Source organism: Gigantopelta aegis, chromosome 9, assembly GCF_016097555.1.
Source record: "Gigantopelta aegis isolate Gae_Host chromosome 9, Gae_host_genome, whole genome shotgun sequence".
In the NCBI taxonomy this organism is placed as follows: Eukaryota; Metazoa; Mollusca; class Gastropoda; order Neomphalida; family Peltospiridae; genus Gigantopelta; species Gigantopelta aegis.
In genome coordinates this window covers 46,734,292-46,761,821 of record NC_054707.1, presented here as the reverse complement: position 1 = coordinate 46,761,821, position 27,530 = coordinate 46,734,292, and the positions used below count along the sequence as shown (strand labels likewise).

Genomic DNA, 27,530 nt, shown 5'->3' with positions numbered 1-27,530 from the left:
AGGTTGATCGATATCTTGGTTCAATCGGCACTGTGTGCTTGCCGTTTCGACTTGATTCCTTCACGAAACATGATCAGATAATGACATTCTTAGATTAGCCTATCGAGAACATGTTTACATCTCTGGCCGGCGATGTAGCGAGCCTTAATTGGCTAAGTGTTGAGGACAACTGTAGTCCATATTGAAATGACCATGAGCCGTTGAACAACAGAAGCTTTCCAAATCTAGTTGGTTTGGGATTTATTTTTGTCTTGGTTTATATAGGCTGGCGGTGTGCGTGTGCGTGCGTGTGTGTGTGTGTGTGTGTGTGAGAGAGAGAGAGAGAGAGAGAGAGAGAGAGAGAGAGAGAGAGAGAGAGAGAGAGAGAGAGAGAAAGAAATGTTTTATTTAACGGCGCACTCAACACATTTTATTTACGGTTATATGGCGTCAGACATATGGTTAAGGACCACACAGATTTGGAGAGGAAACCCGCTGTCGCCACATAGGTTACTCTTTTACGACAGGCAGCAAGGGATCTTTTATTTGCGCTTCCCACAGGCAGGATAGCACAAACCATGGCCTTTGTTGAACCAGTTATGGATCACTGGTCGGTGCAAGTGGTTTACACCTACCCATTGAGCCTTGCGGAGCACTCACTCAGGGTTTGGAGTCGGTATCTGAATTAAAATTCCCATGCCTCGACTGGGATCCGAACCCAGTACCTACCAGCCTGTAGACCGATGGCCTGCCACGACGCCACCGAGACCGGTGCAGAGAGAGAGAGAGAGAGAGAGAGAGAGAGAGAGAGAGAGAGAGAGAGAGAGAGAGAGAGAGAGAGAGAGAGAGAGAGAGAAGAGGTGGGAGGTGAGGGTGCATGGCGATTGTATTTAGGTATATAAGTATAAGAGATAGGGAGTCCTGTGCTGAGCGGCCGCCACCTATTAAAGTAGAAAAGTTCAGCGTTTAATTATTTGTTTGTTACAAATATGCGGCTAAGATTCATTGTATGTAGCAAAAAGTAAGCTGTTTAGGTTTTCTTTCTCACGTTAACCAACTTCCTATCATGTTGCGTTCCCAGGACAGTATTTTTGAACCACAGACAGGCAGAAGGAAACCTTTTGTTTATAAGCATGCGTACTATAAACACATAACTTTCCTTTTTTGTCGTTGACATTTGTACACTGGAACTGGCATTTAAGAGTCTGAAATTTGGGATTAACTAAGGGGTGGTAGCTAGAAATCCTGATCGTGGTATGTACCTATGCAGAATGCATAAAGTAAAATAAGATATTAAAGGTACCTGGTATTCTTAAACTTTGTATAATATTTTTGTCTAAAACGTAATTCCTTGCTTAAAATAGTTAATTGATTTGTCAACAAAAATAGCAAAACGTATATAATGCTGACGTGTGACAAAGTCAAAAATGTATTATTATGATGGATACGACGGCTGTTAACTACTACTATATCTACTAATGTTTCAACTATCACGTTTTCTTATTAATTTATGTTTCTACTACTACTAGTACTACATCTACTACTAAAGCTACTGCTACTAATACTTCTATTACTACTACTACTACTACTACTACTACTGTTACTATTATTACTACTATTACTACTACCAAAACTAATAGTAACTACTACAATTACCACAGCAACAACAACAACTACTACTACTACTACTACTACTACTACTACTACTACTACTACTACTACTACTACTACTACTACTACTACTACTACTACTACTACTACTACTACTACTACTACTACTACTGCTACTATTGCTAATGGTATGGCTACGAATCAGCATTCCTTGTTAATTACCTTCTTTCTGAATTTGATGTATATTGCGCTGCATCCCATCCCCACAACACAATTAATTTATATTATTCTCCACAGTACAGACTTGGAGTATTTATCTGTATTGTTAGAAAATAGTCCAGTGCTCGGGCAGTCCTACGTTTATATGCTCGCATGACCTCAAATCCCCGCTGGAAATTAGCTGTCCGTTTTAGCGGTCTAATGTACTCAATTAAAGGTAATTGCCTACAGACTCATCCGATTACATCCCCGTTGGACACCAGCATCACAGTTAATGCAGTGCACTTGAGACCAAGCTGTTTCCAAATATTACCCACTCTACGATAGTTGTTCTCTCTTTAAAGGCGCACTTTCTTGTATTGAAAACTACACATTTTGCTTTACAGTAGTGACTGTTAAAATACACCGCATAAAAAAAAAAAAATCTGAAGGACAAAAAGCAGTTGTCATCTTCAACAATCGTGTCTCTGCACAACACAGAGTGTAAAAGGTGTTTTAAACAAACTCGTGACAATTTCCGTGAATCTCTGTCAGGTGTTTGGTCAATAGAAACACCATTCCTCAGGACGATACCTCCGTTCTACAGTGACTGTAGGGTACAGAAGGACTGACGGAACACCATTCCTCAGGACGATGTCTCCGTTCTACAGTGTCTGTAGGGTATACAAGGACTGACACAATCGTGGTTGGTTTGACAAATGTATACCAGCACAAGATAGAGCTAAATGGGTATTTAGACAGTTATGTGTAAACATTACGGTTTTATTCGCATTTGGAATATTTGTTTCTGCATATCTACTGCGGTTGCTGTTATTGCAGTGTTTGTTGGAGAACAAACAAAACCTGTCTTATTTTACATCGATCCTAGACAGACCGCGCATTGGGCGAGGACTTTACCACTGGGCAGGTTCACGCCTTTTGATCCACCAATTTAAGCATCCAACAAAATGTGTGGGGTTTTTTTGTTTAGCAAAATCACGGAAATTTGAGTACACAAAAATAAATTATTCCACAGTAGGCTACGCCTATACCACAGGCTTTGGAACACCACTAGTAACTGACTATAATATACTGAAGTGGTTTTAACAAACGAAGTCTTGGCTTTTATTATTACCAATTGGACACGTGTTAACAATTTGTTGTTTTAATTGTCCACTTATACAGTAATGAAAAGTAAAGCTTAATACATATACGTAAATGCCAGACATGCATTCCACATACTAATACATGTACTTGACTGGTCTCACTGGCTAACCGTTAGCGGCGATTATAAAGGTTTGCGTGGTCAGCAAGGTTCACGCTCTGACCTTTTCAAACATAAACTGTTGATGCGTCTCCGTCAGTTGATCCATTCGTATCAGTTCACAAATCAAACGAGGATACTAATCTAACCATCTACAAGAAATTGATGCATGTGGAAACAATCCTCAGTTCGGAACATGTTCGCGTCGATATAGGTAAACCGGAACCGCCAGACTTTCAAAATGGCGCCTGACCTCTATTGTAACTCTAATGGGAGACAGAACGGCCAGTCCCAAGATAATTTATGTGTGAAAAAAACCATTTTGAAAGAACAGTAGGTGGATGTCCTGACATACAAAAAAACCCCAAAAAACCGCCGCCAGGAGGCGTGTGGAATAAACCATTCGCAGGACGTCAGTGTTAGCGTTCTTCCAGCTGTCAGGGTGTGTTGAATTCTGAACACGCGCGTCTGCCAACAAGCGGCTGCAAGTAGCCGGCAGACGTGAACACAGTTCGTACCGCCTCGGTGATTACGTTACATGGCAAACGCAAAGGACGTTTTAGAAGTTATACTGAAGTAAAGGTCAAATAACAGTATTTAAATGTATTAGAGTTTTTGTATTTAATCACTTAACCACTATATAATAAAATCAAGTACAGTGTTTATAGTGTAGCCAATAGAAATATCAACTCATCATCATGGAAGGCGTACGAGTTTCGTCACCAATAAAAGTGATGCATTATGGGTGTCTGTTAATCAATCTGCAATAAGGTAGCACGTGACTATTAACAGCCATTAAATCAGTAATGCCATCCTGATTCCGTTTAATGGACTTTTACAACCTCACGCCAACGCGTTCGGTTGTAAATGTCATTAATCGGTGTTCAATCCACGATTACCTACCTCAAAAATTAAATCAGATTATGTTTATCTCCTAATTCAACACTCATCGTTAACATATAATCACTTATATGTATCTATATTTACAAAACTAAATGAATGCCAACCAACTAATAATAGTACAGGAAACTGTGTGGTCCATTCATTTTATGTATTTTCGTGCCAATATATCTAATTAAGATTCTATCCCGCTACCCTGAGCATAGAATAGACATCAACCATCTGGGCTGTTCCAGACTGCAGGGGAATACGTAGGTACAGTGGTAATACAATATAACCATGAGTAAGTACTTTAATATTCTTCATCCCCTGCGCGTGCTGTAACCTCACCGTGGTGCAGGGGTGTAACATTATCTTTGAGAATGGCCAATACAGCACAAATTGAAGTTTGGAGTAGGAGTCGGTGTCTATCTGTGATATTTGTATTTGTATTTTTGCACAGTTATTTACACTGTTTTTATTTATATCTGGAATTTTTCTATTGATGTTGATTATCACCTTGTTTGTTTCCATTACCATAGTTTGACACCCAATAGCCGATGTATTTTTCGTGCTGGGGTGTCGTTAAACATTCATTCACTCATTTAATACTCTTCATAGGTTAATATATATTGGCCTACATCATATCCAGTTGTACTGTCGGTGCTGTGGCCCTGCACCATCAGCCCCACCCCGCCCTAATCTGCACGGAGCTATGGATAAGTCCCTGTAGCGACCTGACACCTCCTCGCTGATATATGCACTCACTGTGATATTCGTCTACATAAGCACAAGGTAATAGCCTTAACCAAGTGGCTGCTTCACTGCTAATTCTACTGACGAAAACGAGAAGAGAGTGCGTTTATTGGCGGGAGGCACCGAGGTCACATTCCAAGGTAAAATGGTCTGTCAGAAACTGTAACAAACCACGCACCCCCATGGAGGTCAGAAGGGTCTAGGATGTGGCATTTAGATTGAGGAATTCCGTTTGTATAGTTTTAATGTGCTTTTCCGACCAGATGTGCCACGATCACCGCGTATGACCCCACAAATGTGGGACATTATTAGACGCATTGGGACAACTTTGGACCATTTAATATGACAAAAACAAAACCATAACTGTGTATTTAGCAGTATTTCGTGGTATACTGCACGGCTAACGAAACAGCGTTAAGTTGTTTAAAGAAAGTTTAAGAAACGTATTTACACTCTCAGTCCCTCCCTTCAGTGCCATGAACGTTTGGGGATTTGTTTGGGAATGAAAACAAAGACATTTCCTGAACCCAGCCTCTCTTACACCAGCAATCATGGACAAGTTACGTAACATTGTTCCACTTGTGACGACGTACGCGGTAAATGCAGTAGCTCAAACAGTAATAATACACTGTCTTATTTTCCGTTTCTACAAGTGCAAGTAATCCCTTTCTGGACCGGCCTCAGTGGCGTAGTGGTTAAGCCATCGGAATACAGGCTGGTAGGTAAAGGGTTCGCAGCCCGGCACAGGCTTCAACCCAGAGCGAGTTCTTAAGGGCTCAGTGGGTAGGTGTAAGGCCACTACACCCTCTTCTCTCTAACCACTAACCCACTGTCCTAGACAGACAGCCCAGATAGCTGAGGTGTGTGCCCAGGACAGCGTGCTTGAACCTTAATTGGATATAAACACGAAAATAAGCTGAAATGAAATGTTGCAGTAAGTTATGATGAGACAAAAGTTCAGGCGTGGCTTCCGAATGCTATTCAAATGGTCATCTATTAGCTGCTCATCAAATAATATGCTGGGGTTTCGTTAAACTAACATTCAACCAATAAGTCTTAACTGAATTTAAAATACTTCCAATACATAATGATTTATAATTACATTAATCAGTATTAACCACTGGTACCAAGAGCGTGTTTAGTGAGAGAGGGAGAAACAGAAGCGGAAACGAAGCTGGCGTACCAGTCTATCATTTGTGTGAAGAAATCATTGTTTAAAGACCCCCCAGCATACTGACATTCTTTTCTAAAGAGATAAAACCAACCTAACTGCCAAATAATAGTATACAGCTACTTTTGTTCTCTTGTCGTAGTATGATCTTATATATCCATGGGAAAGTGGGTTAACTGTCTCTGTTAACAGTCTAATGTATTTTTCGTATTATTTCGTTTACTACTACGTACATCTATAAACATTGTACACTGCGTTCTTTGACCATCTACCAAAACACAACTAACGATTCTGTCGACATCTTTTTTCAGGAGATAAGTCGGTAGAATTATTAAGTATGAAAGAGATGGAAAAAACCCACATGTGCCGTCCAACCAAATGTCCAATTCGTAGTTAGTTGCCATGGTAACCACGTGCGGAACGATAATCGACAGAAATGTGATGAACAGAGGGGGTGTAACGCGACCCGACACGCTCCTACTTCCCGCTCTCCATCACACACAGATCGGAACCGATGGTATTTGCATGTGTTCCACCAAACAATGTGTATCCAGGGAACAATTCCACGTCTTCCTACTCCAGAGAGCATTGTCGGTTCTCCTTCTCTTGTCTGTATGTTACCGGAACAACTCGAGTGCATGTGTCATATCGGTATCTCCTCTTTTGTACGGTACCGGTACGACTGACACGCATATGGCATATTGGCCTCTCCTTTTCGTTTTTTTACCGTACCGTACCGGGACGACTGACACGTATGTGCCATATTGGTAAACATTCAATGATGAACTTTATGAGGTTGACGTTATTTAATATGTGGTTATTCTAGGGAAGAGTGAAAAAATCTTCATTAAAAAAGAACATAAGGAATCCCAGTCACCCCAACATTCAGTCTCTTATCTTTAGGCTAAATATTATGAACCATGTACATTGTAAGTGGACAGCCATGTTTCTCTCTAATAGGTGTGACCCGAAACGGCATCATCAAATATGTTTGTCCCCCCCCCCCCCCCCCACAGTATAAGTTGGATAGAGCATATGCAAGACGAATTAGCCAGCTTTAAGATGCTACAAAACTTATTGTTGTCTCTTTGTACATACAGAGGACAACACATGCCGCTGCAAAGGGCTTTGCTACCCCAGTTGTAGGCAATTGGCTGAGAGTGGGACAGGAAAACACGGAACGGATCCACCAAGGTCAATTAATAATTAATTAATCCCCGATTCATAGCACCTAATGCGATCACTACCACTGAACTACTGTGGCTCGTGCTCTAAGTAGGAGGAGATAAAAGCTTTCTGCTGTGTTTATTGGGGCACTGTAAGCAAGATTCCCAGTCTGGAGCTCCACGCGGTAAGACGTGTTTGTTTCGCTTGTGCACACTGCACGTGCTTTCGTGTGCTCGACTTGTGGGTCCTTCATTTCGTTCTTTTTGTCAGCGAAATGAAGTTTTCTACTGGGATGTATGCGGCCATTGGAACTGATTGAACGCTGGAACGCTTCTCGTTTCGACAGTCTGCACCACCAGGTTGGATTCTTTTTTTAGCGAGATTCCTTACCTCCACGTCATTTCTCCGTCTGACTGTCGACCTGGTTTTTTCGTGACTTGTATGACGGCCATTCTGCAGAACGCCACGGTTGTTCGCGTTTAGTCTCTACATGTCCGAGCCTGTCCTAGCAGTACTGGAAGATTGACCTCCCCACTCCAAGAAGAAATAGGAAGCGGGGTCGGCCCCTACTACACTTTTTCTAGACTTTACCTTGCTTTATAGTGATACCATCTCGTATCCTCCGGAGTCGGGCCCGTCCGCACCACTATACCAACCCACGACGACTGGACTATACCCTAGTCTGATACTCTCTCTCGTTCAGACGGATCCGGCTTCTCAAGATCTGTATTTCAGCACAGCACTACACCTTCAACGTCTATCGACTGTCAATCTAGGGGTTTTCTTGACGGGATGCAGCCCATCTCGTCCCTTTAAGCGGTGCACCCAAACGGCCTTAACGAGGCCACTCGCTTGGACATATCGATCGGACTTTAAACTTTTAGATTGCGTTCAAAATTTTATGTCAAAATTACTTCTTTTTTAAAAAATATTATTAAATAGTCCGATCCTCTCTTCTTTCTCTTATTTAATTTTGTACTGTCCTTCTAAAATGCTCCAAATTATATAAAGATTCGGCCGAGCAGTCAATTCTTTTTATTTTTGGCTTGTAACCTTTTTATTTTTTTTATTTATTCTATTAACTTTTTTACTAATTGCTATTTTCAAAATTCTGCCCATTTTCAAACCTCCCATCCCCCCTCTCCATCCCGAGTCAGGCCACCGATCTTATCGGAGGTCGGACTCGGGATGGGCGTGTTCGAAACCCTAGTGGTATATGGACACGTTAAACTAGTTATCATCATCACTGTAAGCAACATGTATCGCCCGTTTCCACGAATGGATAAATTATCCAAGGTCGCTGTTTGTGCAGAAAGCCTGCATTAAAAGAGTCCTTAATTTAACAGGTAGGAATAGCTTGTGTCGGTAGCAGGTTTCTTCTGTAGCTGTAACTCATTAACACATGACCTTAGACGATGGTTTAGAAAGTAGAATTGTACGTCCAGGACATTGTGCTTGAACCGTAATTGATTATAAGCAAACAAAATATCACAGATTATCATCGGCACCATCATCGTCGTCATTGTCATCATATCAGCATCACCATCATTATCATCACCATGTCATTATTTTTATCATCGGCACCACCATCATAGTCGTCGTCATCACCATCAAATTTATCATCTTCTACTTCTTCGAACCATCATCATGTTCACCATGATATCCACCATATACGATTTAACTGTTTGTGCTTATGCCACTTTAACTACCAAACACCCTATCATGGGCAAACGCCTCGTCTCTCTGGACAGAGGATACTAACTAGTTAATATATTAATCAGTGTCTTGGCGTTAAACCTGCCCACAGTGCTGTACACACAGTCCGGTGCAGGAGGATCGTCTACCTGTGTAAGTGACAAGTTAGCAGGCCGGCGAGTTCCTCACAGGTGCGCAAAACACCTGACCGCGCGGCCCGGCCACGTCTAGCGGTGATTCCCAGAATAGCAGCACCAGCCAGGAATACGAGGTAAACCATGACTGACAAATCTATTTGCATACTTAGAGACTACAGGAAAACGTCTACATACAAACACGGTGCACGTCAGCTCTGGTGTCTGTCAGAACACTAGTACATGTCTGTACAATTAACACTGCCACCGAAAGTCAACTCGTGGTAGTTGTAACATGTTATTGCAGCAGTAAACTGAAATCTCGTGTAGTCTTAACATGGTATTGCAACAGTAAACTGAAATCTCGTGTAGTCTTAACATGGTATTGCAATAGTAAGTTGAAAGCTCCTGGTAGTCGTAACATATTATTGCAACAGTAAACTGCACTACTGAACAACGTTCGTTTTGTTTAACCACACCACCTCTGCTATAGGATGTAAAACATTTATTATTGTGGTTCGTAGGCTTGAGAGGAAACCCGTTACTTATTTTCATTAGCAGCAAGGGGTTTGTATAAGCATTGTCCCAGACAGGACAGCGCATACCACGTAATATATCAGTCGTGGGCCAATGGTTGGGATGGGTACAAACACAATCAGAGAATGGGTTGGCCGAGAAGGTTCGATTCTTCACGATAATTTAATTAATATTGTTCAAGCGGTCAGACATAGAGGGAATGATGGACGGATGGATGGATGGATGGATGGATGGAGGTCTTGTCGTGATTTAAAATGTCTTAAGTCTAGAATAAAACTACAATTTCTCTTTGGTTCAGTTCCATGATGACCTGCTTATAAACACCAATTACTATCTGCACTCATTGCCTTGACACTGACCTTAAAACTCATTTTGAAATCTCACTATATACATACTGGAGCTGGACCAACTATTGTTCTGTTCATAAAACAAGATCTAAATTAGCCTCCAGGTCTGACTGAGTGCCTGTCTTCTGTGGAATTCCCTAAAGATACAAAAACAGCAGACCGACCGATATCTTGCTTTCAGGTATCCAGTTTGTTTGAATACTCACCTTTAGTCAAGGTGTTTCCTGTACACTCCGGCTCTAAGACCACCCACAATCATGGTTTCTTTCTACACCTCAAACATCAGTGCAGAAATAACAAAACAAAACAAAAAATCGGTTAAGAAAAAGGAAGCGATCTGAATCTTTATAGCGACACCTCGGCACATTTTAAACTCGACTATCCTATGGATCGCCGAACTACACGCCTCTGCCTGTCCCAGAGTGGAATAAATTTATCAGTGGGGACATGTGAGGTCACTACATTAAATTCTCGGTCACGAAGTTCCACAAACAAATAGCCCATCGTCCTGGGCAGAAAGTTAGATAGTGAAGTCTGGGAATGATATTTGAATATCTGGTAAGAAGGCACAATCTTTGTATGTATTTATACAGAGGACAACAAATCGTACATTGTCATCTTCAAGTGGGCAGATGGGTGTGTGTGTTGGGGGGGGGGGGGGGGGGGGGCCGGCGGCTAGGCTGTGCCTCTCCGGCCCTCCTAGTTCCTATGGTTTTGAGGACAACTTACCTGGCCCCGTTTTACGAAGCGATTTTAGAGATCGTTTCGTAAAACGAGGCCAAGGACTGTAGTTGAAATGAAATGGTATAGCATGTCACAGGTTAATGATTACCTTTAACAATCTATGGATTATTATTCCATACGAGGAAAGGGGATGAGCAGAAACGTTGCTTTGCCTAGATATTGCCAGACATCGTCATTACACCATTGCATGTGCAACACACTGTAAACGATAAATGACAGAACACATGTCCATGCACATGTATTTACATTGTGAATGCACCACATGGTGAATGCACTTTAAGTGGTCGATTAAATATATATTAGAATGCAAATGTCCTATTCCAATTTTTGTTTTTAATTTGTTGTTTATTTGTTTCCAAATAATCGAACATCCATTTTAAGACGTGACATTTAGTATAATTTTAAACAACTGCCATGTTTTCATTTCAGGATTACATGATCGTGTTTTTAATGATCCGTCCATGAATATTCGTTTAACGACACTATTTGCTGTGACCCCATCAATGTCTAATTAAAACACTTTCAAACTAAGTACCACACAAACTTTTGTTTGTTATTTATATGGTCGTGATATTGTGATAAGAGGGTGATTTGTTTTAGCTTTTTGTCTGATACCTTTCCCATTATAGTAGATTGAATTTTAGATGCTGAAAAGTGACCTTTAAGTATGGTATAAAGTTTTCAGTGTTTAAAGATCATTTCAGCTTTTATTTTTCAAAGCGTTATCGCATCCCTGTAGTTTTATTCAGCACTGTATCTTCACTTTTGTATCTTGCATATCGTTTTGTATTGTGTCTATGCATTTGTCAAGTAATATGCTGAGCTCCTGCGAGCACTGACAAAACCAATCGCTGTTATGTCTTGCATGCCCTTTATATTCCGTTGAAAAACAACCTGAGAGTAAAGTGTTATCCTGTGTATTCTGTATTTGAAAATATTACGTGGTTCCTATATGTTAGCGTTGCGGTATTTTTTATGGTTTTGCAGCTGCAGGTTGCATAGTACCAAAGAAGAGAGTTCCGTGTCAATGTTCAAATATTTACGGAGTAAAAGCAGCTGTGGGTGTGATTGGTAGTAATATGTGACATTGATTATTTGTGCAAATACTATTATCCATTAACAATAAATAAACACACTTTTATTTGTTATACAGTTGTTATGCAGTATATACCAGAGGTTGAAACTAATGCGGGGTACTCCCAAAAATGGAACTGCATATTTCAGCAAAAATGACGGTTGCTATTCAAAACATTAATTAAATCTCTTAAATGGTATGTGACCCCCCCCCCCCCCCCCCCCCATTTTCGTGCAGGTAGATTAGATTTGAGGTGCCACCCTTTTAATGCTGTACTTCCTGGGTGTGTGGATACGCTGCTTATATCAGTTTTATTAGTAAACGTTAACATTATCGGCAATAGGAATTGATTTGGTATATTGGAACCTGCAACTGTAGTTATTGTTGATGTGTTAATGCTTTCATAGTTTAATGTTCATAACTTGGATTGATGCCAACATGCCAAACCATAAGCAAACACAAATTCCACAATGGAAGTTCAAAATGAATTCACAAGTAAAAAAAAAAGTAAGTAAATCATCATTTCACCTGGTAGAGAAAAAAATCCACATTACTTGTTAGAAAATATTTCTAAATTTTGGCGTTACAGCGGTTAACAAATTATACAGGCGTATTACAGCTTAAATACGACCTCCTTTCTGAGTAACAGAATGGTTTTCCACTTGTCGACCCAGCATATGGTACCTATCATATTAACAATGCCTTTTCGACCGTTCCTCCAACAGCAAACCCACTTAAAAGTTCCAATGAAACGTGAGTTTCTATAAAAACCCAGCCAATACCAGCTCCTGAATGAAGCCGTGACCTTGTTATTCAATGCTGAAGAATTCAATCTGTATAATAACGGATGCAGTGGTTCTATTCTTTCAACCCGTTGCAATAAGTCACTTGCTGTAGTCGCCGTGTCCCAAGAATTCCCCAAGATTTAGTCACGACAGACAGGAAACCTGATATAAGGCTACTTTAAGGTGCAGTCTGCGGGTGATTTATAATCGCCTACACATGGAACGTTTGAAGAAAACGCGCCGTTTAACAGATTTCTCAATAAATGGTGTATTGAGTGTAACTGGCTCCTCCAGTTGTAAAGGAACCAGAAACGTCTATCAGGCAGATCGGCGCTTAGATTCGTCGTCTTGCCCTCGTGCATATCAAAGACTGTGGAATGCGCCCTATTTGTGGGAGTGTGCATACAAAGACATCCCTTGTTGTTTTAGTATATAATGACAGGAGATAGGTGTCTCAAGAAAGTATGAAAAGTACACTTTTTTACTTTAAAAAGTATCCTTTTTTAGTTTAAAAGTATCATTTTCGTCTCGTTTGAGAATCTTCTATATTACTACTCTGATTATTTTTTGTTAATACTCCCTCTCCCTAGTCCCCGCTATTTTAATCTAGTCTACATCAAGACAATCAGCACATTTTATCAGAGCATCTTGTTACTTGAAATAGCTCTTGCTGCTAGGCTGTTAAAGTAGGCATGCAGTATAAGCATGATTAGGGGATATTCTAGCACAGGGTGCTGGAACCTCAATTGGATATGAGTACAAATAAGCGTCATGACCCGTGCTTATAAACTTGTAGAGGATATACGCAAATCTCTAATGAGCATGCAATTTGTATGGCATTGGCATGACGCTGAAGTCACAGACTCTGTTAGAATTTGGAATCCAGACTCCAACAGTTTTATAAGCACAGGACCATATCATCATCATCATCAACATAAAGACTTTATCTTTTTATGAAACAAAATTTGCCAAGGTTTGTTTTATTTAACGACGCCACTAGAGCATAGTGATTTTTTATCTTATCATCGGCTATTGGACGTCAAATAAATCCACTGTATGTATTCACGTGCAATATGGTATTCTGATGGTCGTTATTTCTACCACTGTTTCGTCCATGTTTTTGATTTCACACTACAGTATTACAATATTTGACTGATGTTTAAGATGTACAATGCAAAAATTGTCATACATACTCGGAGTAAACTATTTATAATAATCAAAGCAGATTTTGTTTCTTTTTGTTTCTATCTTCCTTTTTCTCTATTTATTTGGGGTGGGGTGGCGTGCCGTGAAATTATTTACATTTTAAAGTTTAAAAATATATATATAAAAAAAATTAAATAGAAAAATTCCAATTCCACATGTCATAAGGCAAAACTGTTGAGAGTTGCTAAACACTTAATAGTGAGATAATATATCACTAACGACACCAGTGCGAAGTTAATCATTTTAATGTTATCATTGTTGACGTTCATTGGTCCGTCTATCTGCACGTGGTTCATGACTCAGACGCGAGGAGAAGAGACGCGTAGTGATACATCGCTGGATGTCATACAATGCGGTATTATAACTGGCAATGTCGATTTCTTCTGGCGGCAAGATAATCCCCAGATAATTTGCTTGGAAATGCATTAAACTGAGGCTGAATTCTTTTATCATATCGAATATACAATATACGTGCCATAACGACGCCGTGAAACATAGACTTGACTGTTAACTATTTCAATATGAAGAACTCGGCTTGTTAAAGTGGTTGCTATGGATATGAAACATTACACCAAATGACAAAGAGAACAAATATATTTGTTAGTAAAACCTACTATACTGTTTGTGTTGTTCCTTCGGCAGTGAGAAAATATTGAATTAGAATGAGGCTATCGAGATTTATTCTTGTACTTAGTCCGTTGAACTATATATATCATTCTAAATTAGACTCAATATTAACTTTGACATTCAACATTGAAACTAATTTGAATGGCCAGTACAGTTCAACGAACTAAAGACATTTTACGAAGTATTACCACTGACACGTGACCTTGACCGTTGACCGTTATATGATAAGGCTATTAATACTGCTTGGGGTTTTTGTGGAGTTTTTTCTTCTTTAATAACGATACTTGTTATGTAACATCAAAACATGTTTAAAACATAGAATTTATTTGTAAACACGAAGTAGCCACCCATGTCGGTGTCGGCCCGGGAAGTAGAAAATCCTATTTTGGGTAGTACCGGTAAGCCGAATAATAAATGTCTCGGGAAGCAGAAGGATCTAATTGATTTGCATATTCTTCATTGCTGTATGAGCCGTGTTTCCTTTAACAACGAAATGAGGAAGCGTACTGATATAGGATTACAAAAATGGGTGCCCGTACACCCATGGAACTTGTTTAGTTGTTTTTGTTTGTTTGTTTGTTTGTTTTATTTGTTTGTTTTATTTGTTTATTTTGTTTTGTTTGTTTAGGTGTTGTTGTTTTGTGGTGGGTTTTTTTTGTTTGTTGTTATTTTTGTTTGTTTTTAGGATTACCGTTCAGTGTATCATTTTCAAACTAAAGTACGTTTCATTGAAATCCTGTGACTATATGGCTACGTTCATTTGTTGATGGTCGATCATGTTAGTATACTACTAATTGCCATGTTACTAGTATAGGTCGATCGTATTAGTATACTAGTACTTTCCATGTTATGGTGATAAATGTCTGCGTCGCACTATTGCACAGTTTGTGACATAATGACATATAGATTAATACGGAGACACTCCATTATGTTGTTTTGGGATCCAGATACATACATCTATCAAAAACGTATGGTTAAGTTCGGTGCCCTCGGATGGTACCAAATGGTCAAATTTGTAGTCTCAGCTCATAGACTACTTATTTTATTTATATGCTTTTTTATTGTTTTAAATTATTATATTTATTATTAATACCCACGATGTAACCAAGTTACCAGACATGAATTCGTAGTACTAATATATGTACTGTGATGCGGTATCAGCTTGTCGTTACCTTTTGACTACACACACCGACAAGTACGCAATGGGGCAATTAACTAGTGGCGGGAAGTAGATACTCGTAATTGGTAAACACCAAGTAGTCCCACTACGTAGAATTCATTGTAGGACCATTTATACAAGTTTATTTACTTTTCGGGCCACAACCCCTGTGTCACACCCATTAAAACGGAGGAAGGAAGGAATCTCTATTTTAATTTAATTGTTCGCAATATAGTGATGACACGTAACAATGACACTTATATACTGATGAACACTTATGTACCATTTATAGTTTTCAAAATGTTTACAAATTGGTTCATTAGTTTGTGTATGGTTGTGCGTTGTTGCATAAGCATGTAAACGTGACGTTTCGGGGGAAAACAAAGCAGGGCGGTGTATTATAAAAGCTAGGAATTAATATATTGAAACAAATCACTCTAGGTCGGGCTAAATACGGTCAATCTGCACAAATGAGATTTTCTCGGCTTTGCGATCTGTACATACAGTATCGCTAAACTGCTACATGAAACGTTCACACCTATGCCTAGGGGCTATATATCTCTAAAACGTTAACACCTATGCCTAGGGGATATATCTCTCTAAAACGTTAACACCTATGCCTAGGGGATATATCTCTCTAAAACGTTAACACCCATGCCTAGGGATATATCTCTCTAAAACGTTAACACCCATGCCTAGGGACTATATCTCTCTAAAACGTTAACACCCATGCCTAGGGACTATATCTCTCTAAAACGTTAACACCCATGCCTAGGGACTATATCTCTCTAAAACGTTAACACATATGCCTAGAGGCTATATATCTCTAAAACGTTAACACCTATGCCTAGGGGCTATATATCTCTAAAACGTTAACACCTATGCCTAGGGGATATATCTCTCTAAAACGTTAACACCCATGCCTAGGGACTATATCTCTCTAAAACGTTAACACCCATGCCTAGGGACTATATCTCTCTAAAACGTTAACACCCATGCCTAGGGACTATATCTCTCTAAAACGTTAACACATATGCCTAGAGGCTATATATCTCTAAAACGTTAACACCTATGCCTAGGGGCTATATCTCTCTAAAACGTTAACACCTATGCCAAGGGGATATATCTCTCTAAAACGTTAAAGCTTGTTTTGTTTAATGACGCCACTGCAGCACATTGATTAAAGGCATACTGTCACGGATTTAAGGACCTTATTTCTCTAAAAATGGATAATAAATAAAAATTACATTAATTGTTGGAAACCAAATCTAGCTATCGCATCACCTTAACTGAACCATGATGGAGTGAAATCCATGTCAACCCTCTCGGCAATTTTAGTTTTTGAATTATGGACCATTGCCATAATTTAATTATTTTTACAAAATATCATTAATAAACGGAGTATGATGGTTATGAAGATGGAGTACATTTAGGGACAAATCAAATTATTTTTGTTCAGGTAATCCTTTGTTAGACCATTAAATAGGTCAGTGGTCTGTGACAATATGCCTTTAATTAATCATCGGCTATTGGATTTTATCATTACCAGCTAGATATATTTTATATGCATTTCCCCACAGACACGACAGCACATACCACTGCCTTTGATTTACCTTTAGTGGGGCACTGGTTGGAATAAAAATAAAAAAAAATTCGTCAGCTGCAACGCAAATGCTGTTTAATATCTACTATGCCCTTGTGACAAAACTCGTAGCTCGGTTAAAGGTGAGCTTGATGTGCTGTATGTGGAGCGAAACGACCTGTTACAGTGTCCAGGCTGGATTGTTTGTCTAGAACCTGTCGGGCTTCACCCCACCCCCCTCCCTCCCCCCACATTTCAAATGGTGTCCCAAGACTGGTACGTCAAAGTTCGTGGTATGTTATATCTTGTTTATGACAAGTCAGGCCTTTAGGAACCGGGTTTGGGTGTGTGTGTGTGGGGGGGGGGGGGGCGAGTTCTCCCTCCTTGAAGAAACTGTACGATGATTTTGTGTCTTTGTTTGGTAGGTATTAACGTGTATATCCCGAGAATTCAAACACGCTTACTCTGTGCACAGTCTCTGATTAAAGAGGGGGAGGGGAAGGGGAAATGCGATGGACAGAAATTTGCAACAGATTTAGTCTAATAATAAAAGTGAATTCAGCCAAAACAATGTTTTGTCCTACTCTACTTAAATACATAAAAAAATCTGGCTTGTGCCGCCCAAACAGAGATTGTGCCCCCTTAGCAGAGCTTGTGCCCCCTTTCCCCCTCAAATACCGTTCTTACTTTAAAACATTCCTTTTGTCCGTAACAGTTTCGATAAGTATCTAAAAGCACTGAGTACACCATGACTCACGTGGAGTATGAAATGTGTTGGCGACTGGCGTGAAAGTAGAGCCTACCCAGTGACACCAAGCTTACGCTGCACACTCAGCTGGACATTTGATGGACAACATGAACAACACCGGCGACTGCAACAAAATAACTTTAGTTTTGATTTATCTATGTTGTGGAAATCAGACGTTGTGGTGGAGTAGGTGTTAATCAGTGGATCTCAAGGGCTTGCCTATTCGAATTATTGACTAGCAGCACGACATCTTTTACATTCATTTACCCATAGACCAGCATTTCCTGACTTGTGGCAATTTGAAAGTACATAAACAGGGAAAATTCATTAAACAGAAGTGAACCTATGTGTCAAAAGGAGATGGCTTCTTTTTATTTTTAAAATGATTTAGTTTTTTTTACACTTGACAGACGTCGGGCAGATAATACCAGTATACCCATTACTTAGTTTCTGTTTCAACCACAGCCGGTCATAATAACTGTCGTCAAAAAGTCCTTATATTGTTACAGACATTGCTACAAATACATTACACACACACACACACACACACACACACAGAGAGAGAGAGAGAGAGAGAGAGAGAGAGAGAGAGAGAGAGAGAGAGAGAGAGAGAGAGAGAGAGAGAGAGAGAGAGAGAGAGAGAGAGAGAGATAGATGCATAAAACACATACACAAAGCAAAAAACAAAAAACGAAACAAAGAAAGCAAAACTGCAGACATAACAATCTGAGCTGCTAGGTCATTAAACTATTAAGTATTCATTTCCTTGAAAGCGTCGCCAATATTACAAATGTATTTCATTTCATTTCATACTTATGTTAGTGCTTATATTCAATTAAGGTTTAAGCACGCTGTCCTAGACATGCACTAGAGCTATCTGAACTGTCTGTCCAGGACAGTAAATTAGTCGTTAGTGAGAGAGAAGTCGGTGTAGTGGCCATAAATATTTACCCACTGAGTCGCTGAACTGTCCCTAGATGAGAGCCGATACTGAGATGCGAACCCAGTACCTACCAGGCTTAATGACTTAACCATTGGACAACCGTTTGTTTCTTTTATTTTCTCTTTTTTAACGACGCCACTAGAGCACATTGTTTTATTAATCAACGGCTATTGGATGTCAAACTTTTGCAATTTTGACAGACTGTCAGAGAAGAAACCCGTAGCAAGGGATCTTTTGTATGCATCATCCCAACAGGCAGGATAGCACATACCATAGCTTTTGATATACCAGTCGTTGTGCGCTGTCTGGAACGATAAATATCCCAATGGGATCATCGACAGGGATCGATCCTGGACCGATAGCGCACCAGGTGAACGCTTAACCAGTGGACTAACGACCCGCCCCATATATCACACCACTGTAGAAGCCCATAATGTCCCAAGTGCCCAAGATGTCCCGTTGGCCTCAGATACCCCAATTAGGACATTTTGGGCTGCTACACACCACGGAGACTGGTTATCAGGCGAGAAAATTAGCTCTTGTTGGTGAATTATTGGAGTCTGGTAATTATTGTGAGTGACAGTTTGGTCGATCAACGGACGGGTTTCAAGATAATATTATTCGTCGTGTATATCCTATCACGAATAACGAATGAGCATAATATGATAAATTGTTACATATCGTGGGGACTGGAAAGACATTTGATCCCGTGGCTCATGTTTATTCATAGCGAACAATAACAGAATTGATTTTCCGTCTTCTTGCAAAACAATGATCCATAATTGCATTATTGCGTGGGAGTTTAATTTCATTTGTAAACCGCGGATTAATGAGATAGTGTTAAAGCAACGAAATCAAGTATTATTTATATAAACATAATAATATTAATCACTTTATTTTTATTTCATCTCATCTGTGTAAATCATTAACAGACAAACAGACGAATATGAATGCACGGACGGATGGTTAGTGTACGAGTTCGTAGGGGAATGGTTGGCTGGCTGCATAGATGGACAAACGGATGGACGGATGGCTGGCTGGAAAGATGAATGGATTGATGGATGGATGGTTATTGTACGAGTTCATGGATGAATGGTTGGCTGGCTGGATAGATGGACGAATGGACGGATGGATGGAAGGATGGATGGACGGATGGATGAATGGATTGATGGACGGATCATACCGTCAGGAAATACCAACAACTAGGAATGGAGGCAGTTATATATTTGATCGCCTTTTAACTGTAAAGGCATCATTGCAAAATCTTCCAAGTTGAGGGACCAGTACCCCCTGACAGCCCCCCCCCCCCCGCCCCCCATCTCCCGCGTCCGACACATGGATGGATGGATGGAAATATAAATGAGAACGAACAAAAATCTTTCAACCAATATGTCCTATTTTTGTTTTCGACTTTGCGAACAATTAAAACGATTATAAAATGAACCTCTCTCTCTCTCTCTCTCTCTCTCTCTCTCTCTGAATACAAAACCAGTCGTTTCCGCAAGTTGAACTGTGAGAACGCACCTTAAGAAAGAATTCACTGCACTACAGAAACATTGGGAAAAGAAGCAGTTGTGATAAACAATAAGGGACTGCGCGGAAAAGCAAGCTATGCGGAATATTTCCCTTGCAGGTAACCAAGGCAAAGCTGCATGTGTTGGCCACAAGCCAGTACTGCAGCTGTTACATAAATACCTTGCATGCATACTAGTATCTTGCGGTGATGGGACTGTCGTCCTCCATAGGCTTGTTTTCAGAAGACGCTCAACGATTGTATAACCTCCAATAATGTCCCAGTTATTTACATGAATGTTGACAAACTGTGAAAGCCATCACAGAACCACACCGGTGATAATGTACATGTTTGCAAGAGATACTCTTCAGATGTAGGTAAACATACATGCGGGTACAAGAATATTTGTCCTACGAAGGATAATGTATCATCATGCAAAATGCAACACATCCTTCAGGCATATTCAGAAAGCAGCGTTGCATGAAGTTATGTCCAACTTTGTAAAATGTCAGCATGTGTCCCAACTATACTTACCGAGTACCACTTTAAATATTTAGATGTTCTAGGATACGATTCACCATCTGCCATATCATGACCGATAAGTCATGTGTATTACAGATTTGTCATTATAATGGTTACAAGTAAGTCAGTACAATGATTATGCACACAGTTTCAAGGAGAAATGACTATAATATTTGACTGGTTGTCAATTAATGGATATATATATATATATATATATATTGAAACCGAGAGACAGAGACAGAAAGAGAGACACAGAGAGAGAGAGAGGGGAGAAGAAAAGAGAGAGAGAGGGGAGAAGAAAGTTAGAGAGAGAAAGAGATACAGAGAGAGAGAGAGAGAGAGAGAGAGAGAGAGAGAGAGAGAGAGAGACAGACAGACAGACAGACAGAGAGAGAGAGAGAGGGGGGGGGGGCAGACTGACAGGAGTTGAGAGACTGAGATTCGGGGCAAACACAGATATAAATAAAGAGAGATTGAGAGAGATGGATGGAATGGAAGAAAGGAATAACAGAGAAAACCCAGACCAACAGACAAAAAAAATCAAGAGATGTGAACCAACAAGAGTAGAAATAAAAAATCCATAAAACAAAAAGCGATAAACGTTTAGGAAGGTATATAAATTACGAGTAATCTACATGAGTATTCGTGGAAACACACTCCTCCGGCTGACAGTTTTTATCATAACTTCACTTCAGTGCAGATTAGATTATACAAGTCGCTCATCACTAGCGTTTTCCCATATAACGTTTAGTTCATGGTGCTACTAAAACAAGTAGATTTAAATGGAATAAATTCGATGCTTCTTCAAGTTTTTATTGTTTGTGGGATGGTAGGATGGGAGACGGGTATACATAACAAAGTACAGCAATAAAGAATGAGTATGCGCTCAGGTAATATTAATACAATTGATAAAATGGCCGAACTGGAGTTCTTAGTAGATCATGTGTCCACAGTTGAAATACACAGAGTAGTGCCGTCATTAAGCTTACACAGGTTACACACAATTATATCGTTGCCATGGTAACATACATACAGCTGAAAAGTAGAAAGGCATATGGATACACAGAAAATCATTCATGCTGTATAGTTATTATCCGATATACTTCATATATATATATATATATATATATATATATATATATATATATATATATATATATATTATGGCTAGATCAGAACTCGCCAAATTGGCCAATTGCAAATTTTAAAAACAATTAACACATTTTATTTTAATTTGACGAAATAATTCAATGTAATAATTGATATTTTGATGGAAAATAGCTGTGGATTGTACAACATTTGATAGATAATATAGCGAATTGGTTTGGTAAAATTTATAATCTTATACTCTTTGCTTCATTTTCAAAGTCGTTAAATTTTGGACCTAGCATTCAAAAGAGAAATGTATTTCTATTATTAAACGTGTGCCGTTTTGTCCTGTCCTGTACTTACTCCAGATGGAGCGGTCGCGGCCCGGAGTGTTCGTGAGCCCTGACAGTGTAATTAAGCTACTGGATCCAACATCAAACGATCTGTTCCGGTCAACAGTTTGGAACAATTACCGCCGCCCAGTGGCAGTTCAGTAGCTACAGTTACAACACTAGCAATCTCAATAATGGTCTTAGTCATAGTTTTTTCCTCCGACCTCACCCATTCACATGGAAACCTTTCACCCACGTGTTTTAAAAAACATTCATCATACAAAAACACCAATATAGATTTCAGTTTCTTTACAGATGTATGATAAAAATACATTTAGTAAAATGTTTGGAAAATAAATTAAAATTAATAGTTTGGTGTTGAAATTAGTAGTACGGTGGGGAGGGTAAAATTTAAATAATTTTAGCATGTAATTACAATTAAAGACAATACATTGTGTTTAAAATTTACGAAATAAAACTATTTTAAATGTTTGTACATGTAGGCCAATTTGAGTGCATGCTGCACACTACAGTTATCCTGTATATATATATATATATATATATATATATATGTCCGTCCGTCTGTCCGTCCGTCTTTCCATATGTGATTTTCTTCCTGGCTACTGGTTATTTAGCGTTATGTAGAAAACGTCTGCATTGCCGTTTCCGTACGGAAATGCGTTCACGGATAGACACTTTGTTTCTAAGTCGATAAGTGCCACATGTCTATCCTCCTTTTCGTGTTATGTAATCTACTCCCAGACCAGCTTATCTTAGTTATCATCGAAATGACGCATACTTTCGAACCGTGGCGTGACACCCGACACACTGACATAAACTCTCGCCCACTACGCTTTATCTCGTTTTCTGGCCGAGATTACGCATGCTTTATGCACACTTTAATTATCAGTCTTCTCAATGTGATGCCGCTTAAACGTCCTCTTTTGCCGTGTTTACACTTGATAATCGCGCAAAACAGAAGCACTTTACCCCACACGTGGCGTTCGTAAATGTTCTTTTTTTCCCCCTCTTTTTTTTTTTTTTTTAGCAGCGCGTTGGTATTTAACTAATTATGACATTTAAGCAAACCTTTAATTAACCCGCATGCCGGTTCAGCATTCTTTTTAGTATAAAGAAAAAAAAAAACTATTGTCATAACGAATGAGTAGGAGATTAACTTACGACTGATAAAAGAGAAGTGATTACGATGTCATTATATGTGGTGTCCTCCCAGTTTGCCTACAACCCACTTTGCCTATACTCAGTTTGCCTACAACCCACTTTGCCTACACTCAGTATGAAAAGATGCCATCCCCAGTTAAAAGTGGAGCATTCCATGTATGGTCCCTATGTACAAAAATAACACGACAAAATAATATGACAAACAAATATGATTAACATTACACAACAAAAACAATTAAACTGTAAAATGACCTCACAAATATTAAACAAATATTTTGTACAAAGTTGAACTTTAATCCTATATCAAAGAATCAGGAAGGCCATTTCACTTTGATCACATACTAGTATTAAAGATCACAGTATGGGATCATTGGACTAATACTAATCACCATAAAGAGCATTTGTGCAACTAAGCCCCAATTACATTACTTATGTTCATTATAATCTAAACTGTTTATGTAATACAATATTTTTATATTGATTTGAGACATAATAAGGATTGTCCCACTATGAACTGGGGATGTCACTTGTTCACATTGTAGGCAAACTGAGTGTAGGCATACTGGGTTGTAGGCAAAATGGGTGTAGGCAAAGTGGGTTGTAGGCAGAATGGGAGGGAACCTTATATGTTGACCAGTTTACCAGAAACAATATAATTTTAGTGATTTGCCTAACGGTAAAAGGATTAGAGTATGAAAAATGTTCACTCGAGATAACAAACTGTATACGTAAGACGCATTCCTGAAAGTACATATATTAAAAAATGGTAATATTACTGTTTTGTGTTAACTTCAGTGAGGAATGAGATCAAATAAAGAAAGAAATGCTTTATTTAACGACACATTCAACACATTTTATTTACGGTTATATGGCGTCAGACATATGGTTAAGGACCACACAGATTTTGAGAGGAAACCCGCTGTCGCCACTTCATGGGCTACTCTTTCCGATTAGCAGCAAGGGATCTTTTATTTGCGCTTCCCACAGGTAGGATAGCACAAGCAATGGCCTTTGTTGAACCAGTTATGGATCACTGGTTGGTGCAAGTGGTTTACACCTACCCATTGAGCCTTGCGGAGCACTCACTCAGGGTTTGGAGTCGATATCTGGATTTAAAATCCCATGCCTCGACTGGGATCCGAACCCAGCACCTACCAGCCTGTAGACCGATGGCCTAACCACCACGCCACCGAGGCCGGTGAATGAGATCAAATGAGATAAAGAAAGGGATCAATTTCTTATCCACGGTGCTATTACAATGCAAATAGTTAATCCATAAACTGTATAAAACAACCTTCTGACAAGTAAATTATATACCAACTAAAAATACAGGTTGAAGAACTTCAGTAAAAGCATATATGAGAATACACTACAACAGCAGAACAAACCGTCTGCTACATAGATAAAAATAATATTATGTGAGTTTAAAAATACAAATCGTACTAAAAATAACATGCTTTTCAAACAGCAAGAACAAGATGGCCAATAGAAAAGCTGGTAACAAAAGTCGTAAAACACGTTAGCTTAGGCAACACCTCACACCAGAATAAACTTGTCAGAACTAGTCATGATGATGTATTCGCTCCTGTATCTAAACGATAAGCTATAGTTGATGAAAGCGAGCCTAGACTTCAAAAATAGCATGCACCTGAAAGCATTTTAATAACAAGACAAAACCAATAGAAAACTTCAATGGAATCCCGTAATGAACTAATGGCGTCAAGATAATAGTATCTTTTGCTGGCAATAAAAAACGGAAATTGTATCTCCTGCCCATGATGTAACACGTTTTAACTCACTTTGAAACAGGTGTGAACTATATTTAAATTTAACACTGCAAAACTTGAGAACTTCGATATATGTATGATAATATCCAGCATATATTTAGAGGTGGGCTTTTTTCTTTTTCTCCAATAGTATTCCAACGAACTCGGCGTTTCCCCAAAGAAAGGGCGCTCTAAACTGATGTACTACCATCAATAAGTCTGAACCACTAACGGTATAATTACGCGCTTGGCTTTCGACTTCAAGTAAAGACGTTATTGAATTACACACGCCGAGCATGCACGACTAAATTTGCTTTCTTACCCCTTGGAACGGTAGAGATATCCTCTTGAAAGCAGAGTATGAGAATAAGAATCCGGGAATGTGCAAGAATAAATCCAAGACACAGCTAGTGCTACTGCTAGCGTGTAGCCACAATGAATCACAGAGTACGGAACATAAGCCGGTAACTCCCTTAGCATTGCCACTGCGCAAACTTACACACAGACCCGCCCGGGACAACTGGTCTAATGCCTTCCAGTTTCCATGGTTTTCTGTGCTTGCCACCCTATGGTTCCGGGGCTTTCGCGATATCGAGATCGAGGACTCTAAATGACTGAGAGAGAGAGAAAAAACGTTCTGAAAGGCACTCAAAATGGGGTGATGTTCTTCAAATGGACCTCATGTAGTTACAGCGTCGGTTTTTGTTCGTTGACTTGTGCAGCATGAAACAATTGACATTATATTTCCTCGCATTGTGACTTTGGATGCGTGTTGTGTAGGTAGCTGTGCATGAACATGTGTGGTGCGTGTGCCGTATCGTGTGTCATGTAGGGGAAGGTTGTGTGTAATTGGGTGGTGACGTTAGACAAGTGGGAAGCGAATACAAAATCGTGTTCGCCAATTAACACACAGTTATGTACTTGACACGTTTGAAAGACATGCGTGCACCTTGTTGTTTTTATTGTTGTAGTAGTTTTCTAAGTAGTTAGTGTTAAGACTAGAACGTATACAAACGTGTCTCTTAAAAATATCATTCAGAACAATACTTCCATAACAGTGATAAAAAAACAACGTTTGCCACCTCGCATTAAACGCAGTCTAACACCGTGCTACCTCTCATAGACTAGTTTCTACGCGGGAACGGGGTGTAGCTCAGTGGTAGAGCGTTCCGCTGATGTTCGGATGGTCGTAGGATCGATCGCCCTTGATGGAATCGCGTTTTGGATATAAACATTCCTTCACGGTAGTAATCTATTTTGCAGCAGCAGGTTTCTTTTATCTTTTTCTCAAGGCCAAGTGTCAAAATAATCATATATTAAACAGCAAATAGCCGGTTTTTAAACTGTGCTCAGATGTCATTTAAGAACCTTTTGTGTTGTTTTTACGACAGGCAGGTTATGAGACATTGAGAACACTGTGTATTGTATATGTAGCGGAAAATACAAATGTAATGCATAACGGAACATAACTAAATGTATTCTAGCATTATCTAGCTGAACAGCGTGCGCATTTGAGGGAAGTGCCGGGTACACGAGAGTGACGGGTGCTAATGATCTTCCTCCCTGACCATTCCTGTGTTCAGTATTCGAGCTAACACGTCAGGTGTTCTGATTATGGTGCAAGGTGCTTCTGAACATCTTAATTAAAACATGCATTTCAGGACGATGTTCATTGTCTTGTCTCGACGCTTCCGATAGCAGCAGCGGCGGCGGCGTTAATATTTTTGCATTTAAAAGTTCAAGTTTATTTAGTTTAATGACACCACTAGAGCACATTGATTTATTAATCATCGGCTTTTGGATGTCAACCATTTGTCCGCCACATTTCTCCATTAGTAGCAAGGGATCTTTTATATGCAATACCCCAGACATGATAGCACATACCACAGCCTTTGATATACCAGTCGTGGTACACTGACTGGAACGAAAAATAGCCCAATAGTTCCTCCGACGGGGATCGATCCCAAACCGACGGCGCATCAAGCGGTCGTTTTACCACTGAACTATGTCCCAGCCCACTGCAATGGCAGCGGTAGTGTTAATTGTTTGCATTTAAGTATAGATTGAGCGACAAATACTTGGAGATTAAAACACCAAGACGGACTACTTTCCTACATATAGGAATATTTAAATGGTAATTGGTTTCCCCTGTGTTTAAATCATTGGGGCATTAAACATACAACTTTTGACGATGCGAAGAAAAATTAGTCCTGTAACCAATTTCAAATTATTAGGGAGGTTTTCTCTTCTTCTTCTTTTCTTCTTTTTTTAAATCTCATTACAGTAAACTGCACTTTGTCAAGATACGCCGAAACTGTACAAAGTACGAAACTATCAGCACCCATCATTGACAAATTGAATTGAATATACCCGCCATAATATTTGCTGTAAGTGGGGCGCATTTGCACAACACATGGTGTTATTTGCAGAATGGTTGGTTACGTCACAGCTTTAAGTGTATACTGACCGCGACCTATGTAATAACTATTTACTTTTCTATATTCGCATTGAAACAACGT

The 27,530-nt window shown here is 39.5% G+C and overlaps 1 protein-coding gene across 4 annotated transcripts in view; it reads right to left on the bottom strand.

Moving 5' to 3' along the window:
- LOC121380645 (hemicentin-1-like) overlaps positions 1 to 25,546 on the bottom strand; it is an 88,476-nt gene extending 62,930 nt beyond the window's left edge. For 2 of the 4 annotated variants that reach the window (XM_041509563.1, XM_041509564.1), the window contains exon 1: positions 25,334 to 25,546. The gene's annotated coding sequence lies outside the window, so the exon portion shown is untranslated. The remainder of the gene's footprint in view (positions 1 to 25,333) is intronic. The other 2 variants (XM_041509565.1, XM_041509567.1) reach the window with 1 other exon arrangement.
- Between the last annotated feature and the right edge of the window lie 1,984 nt (positions 25,547 to 27,530).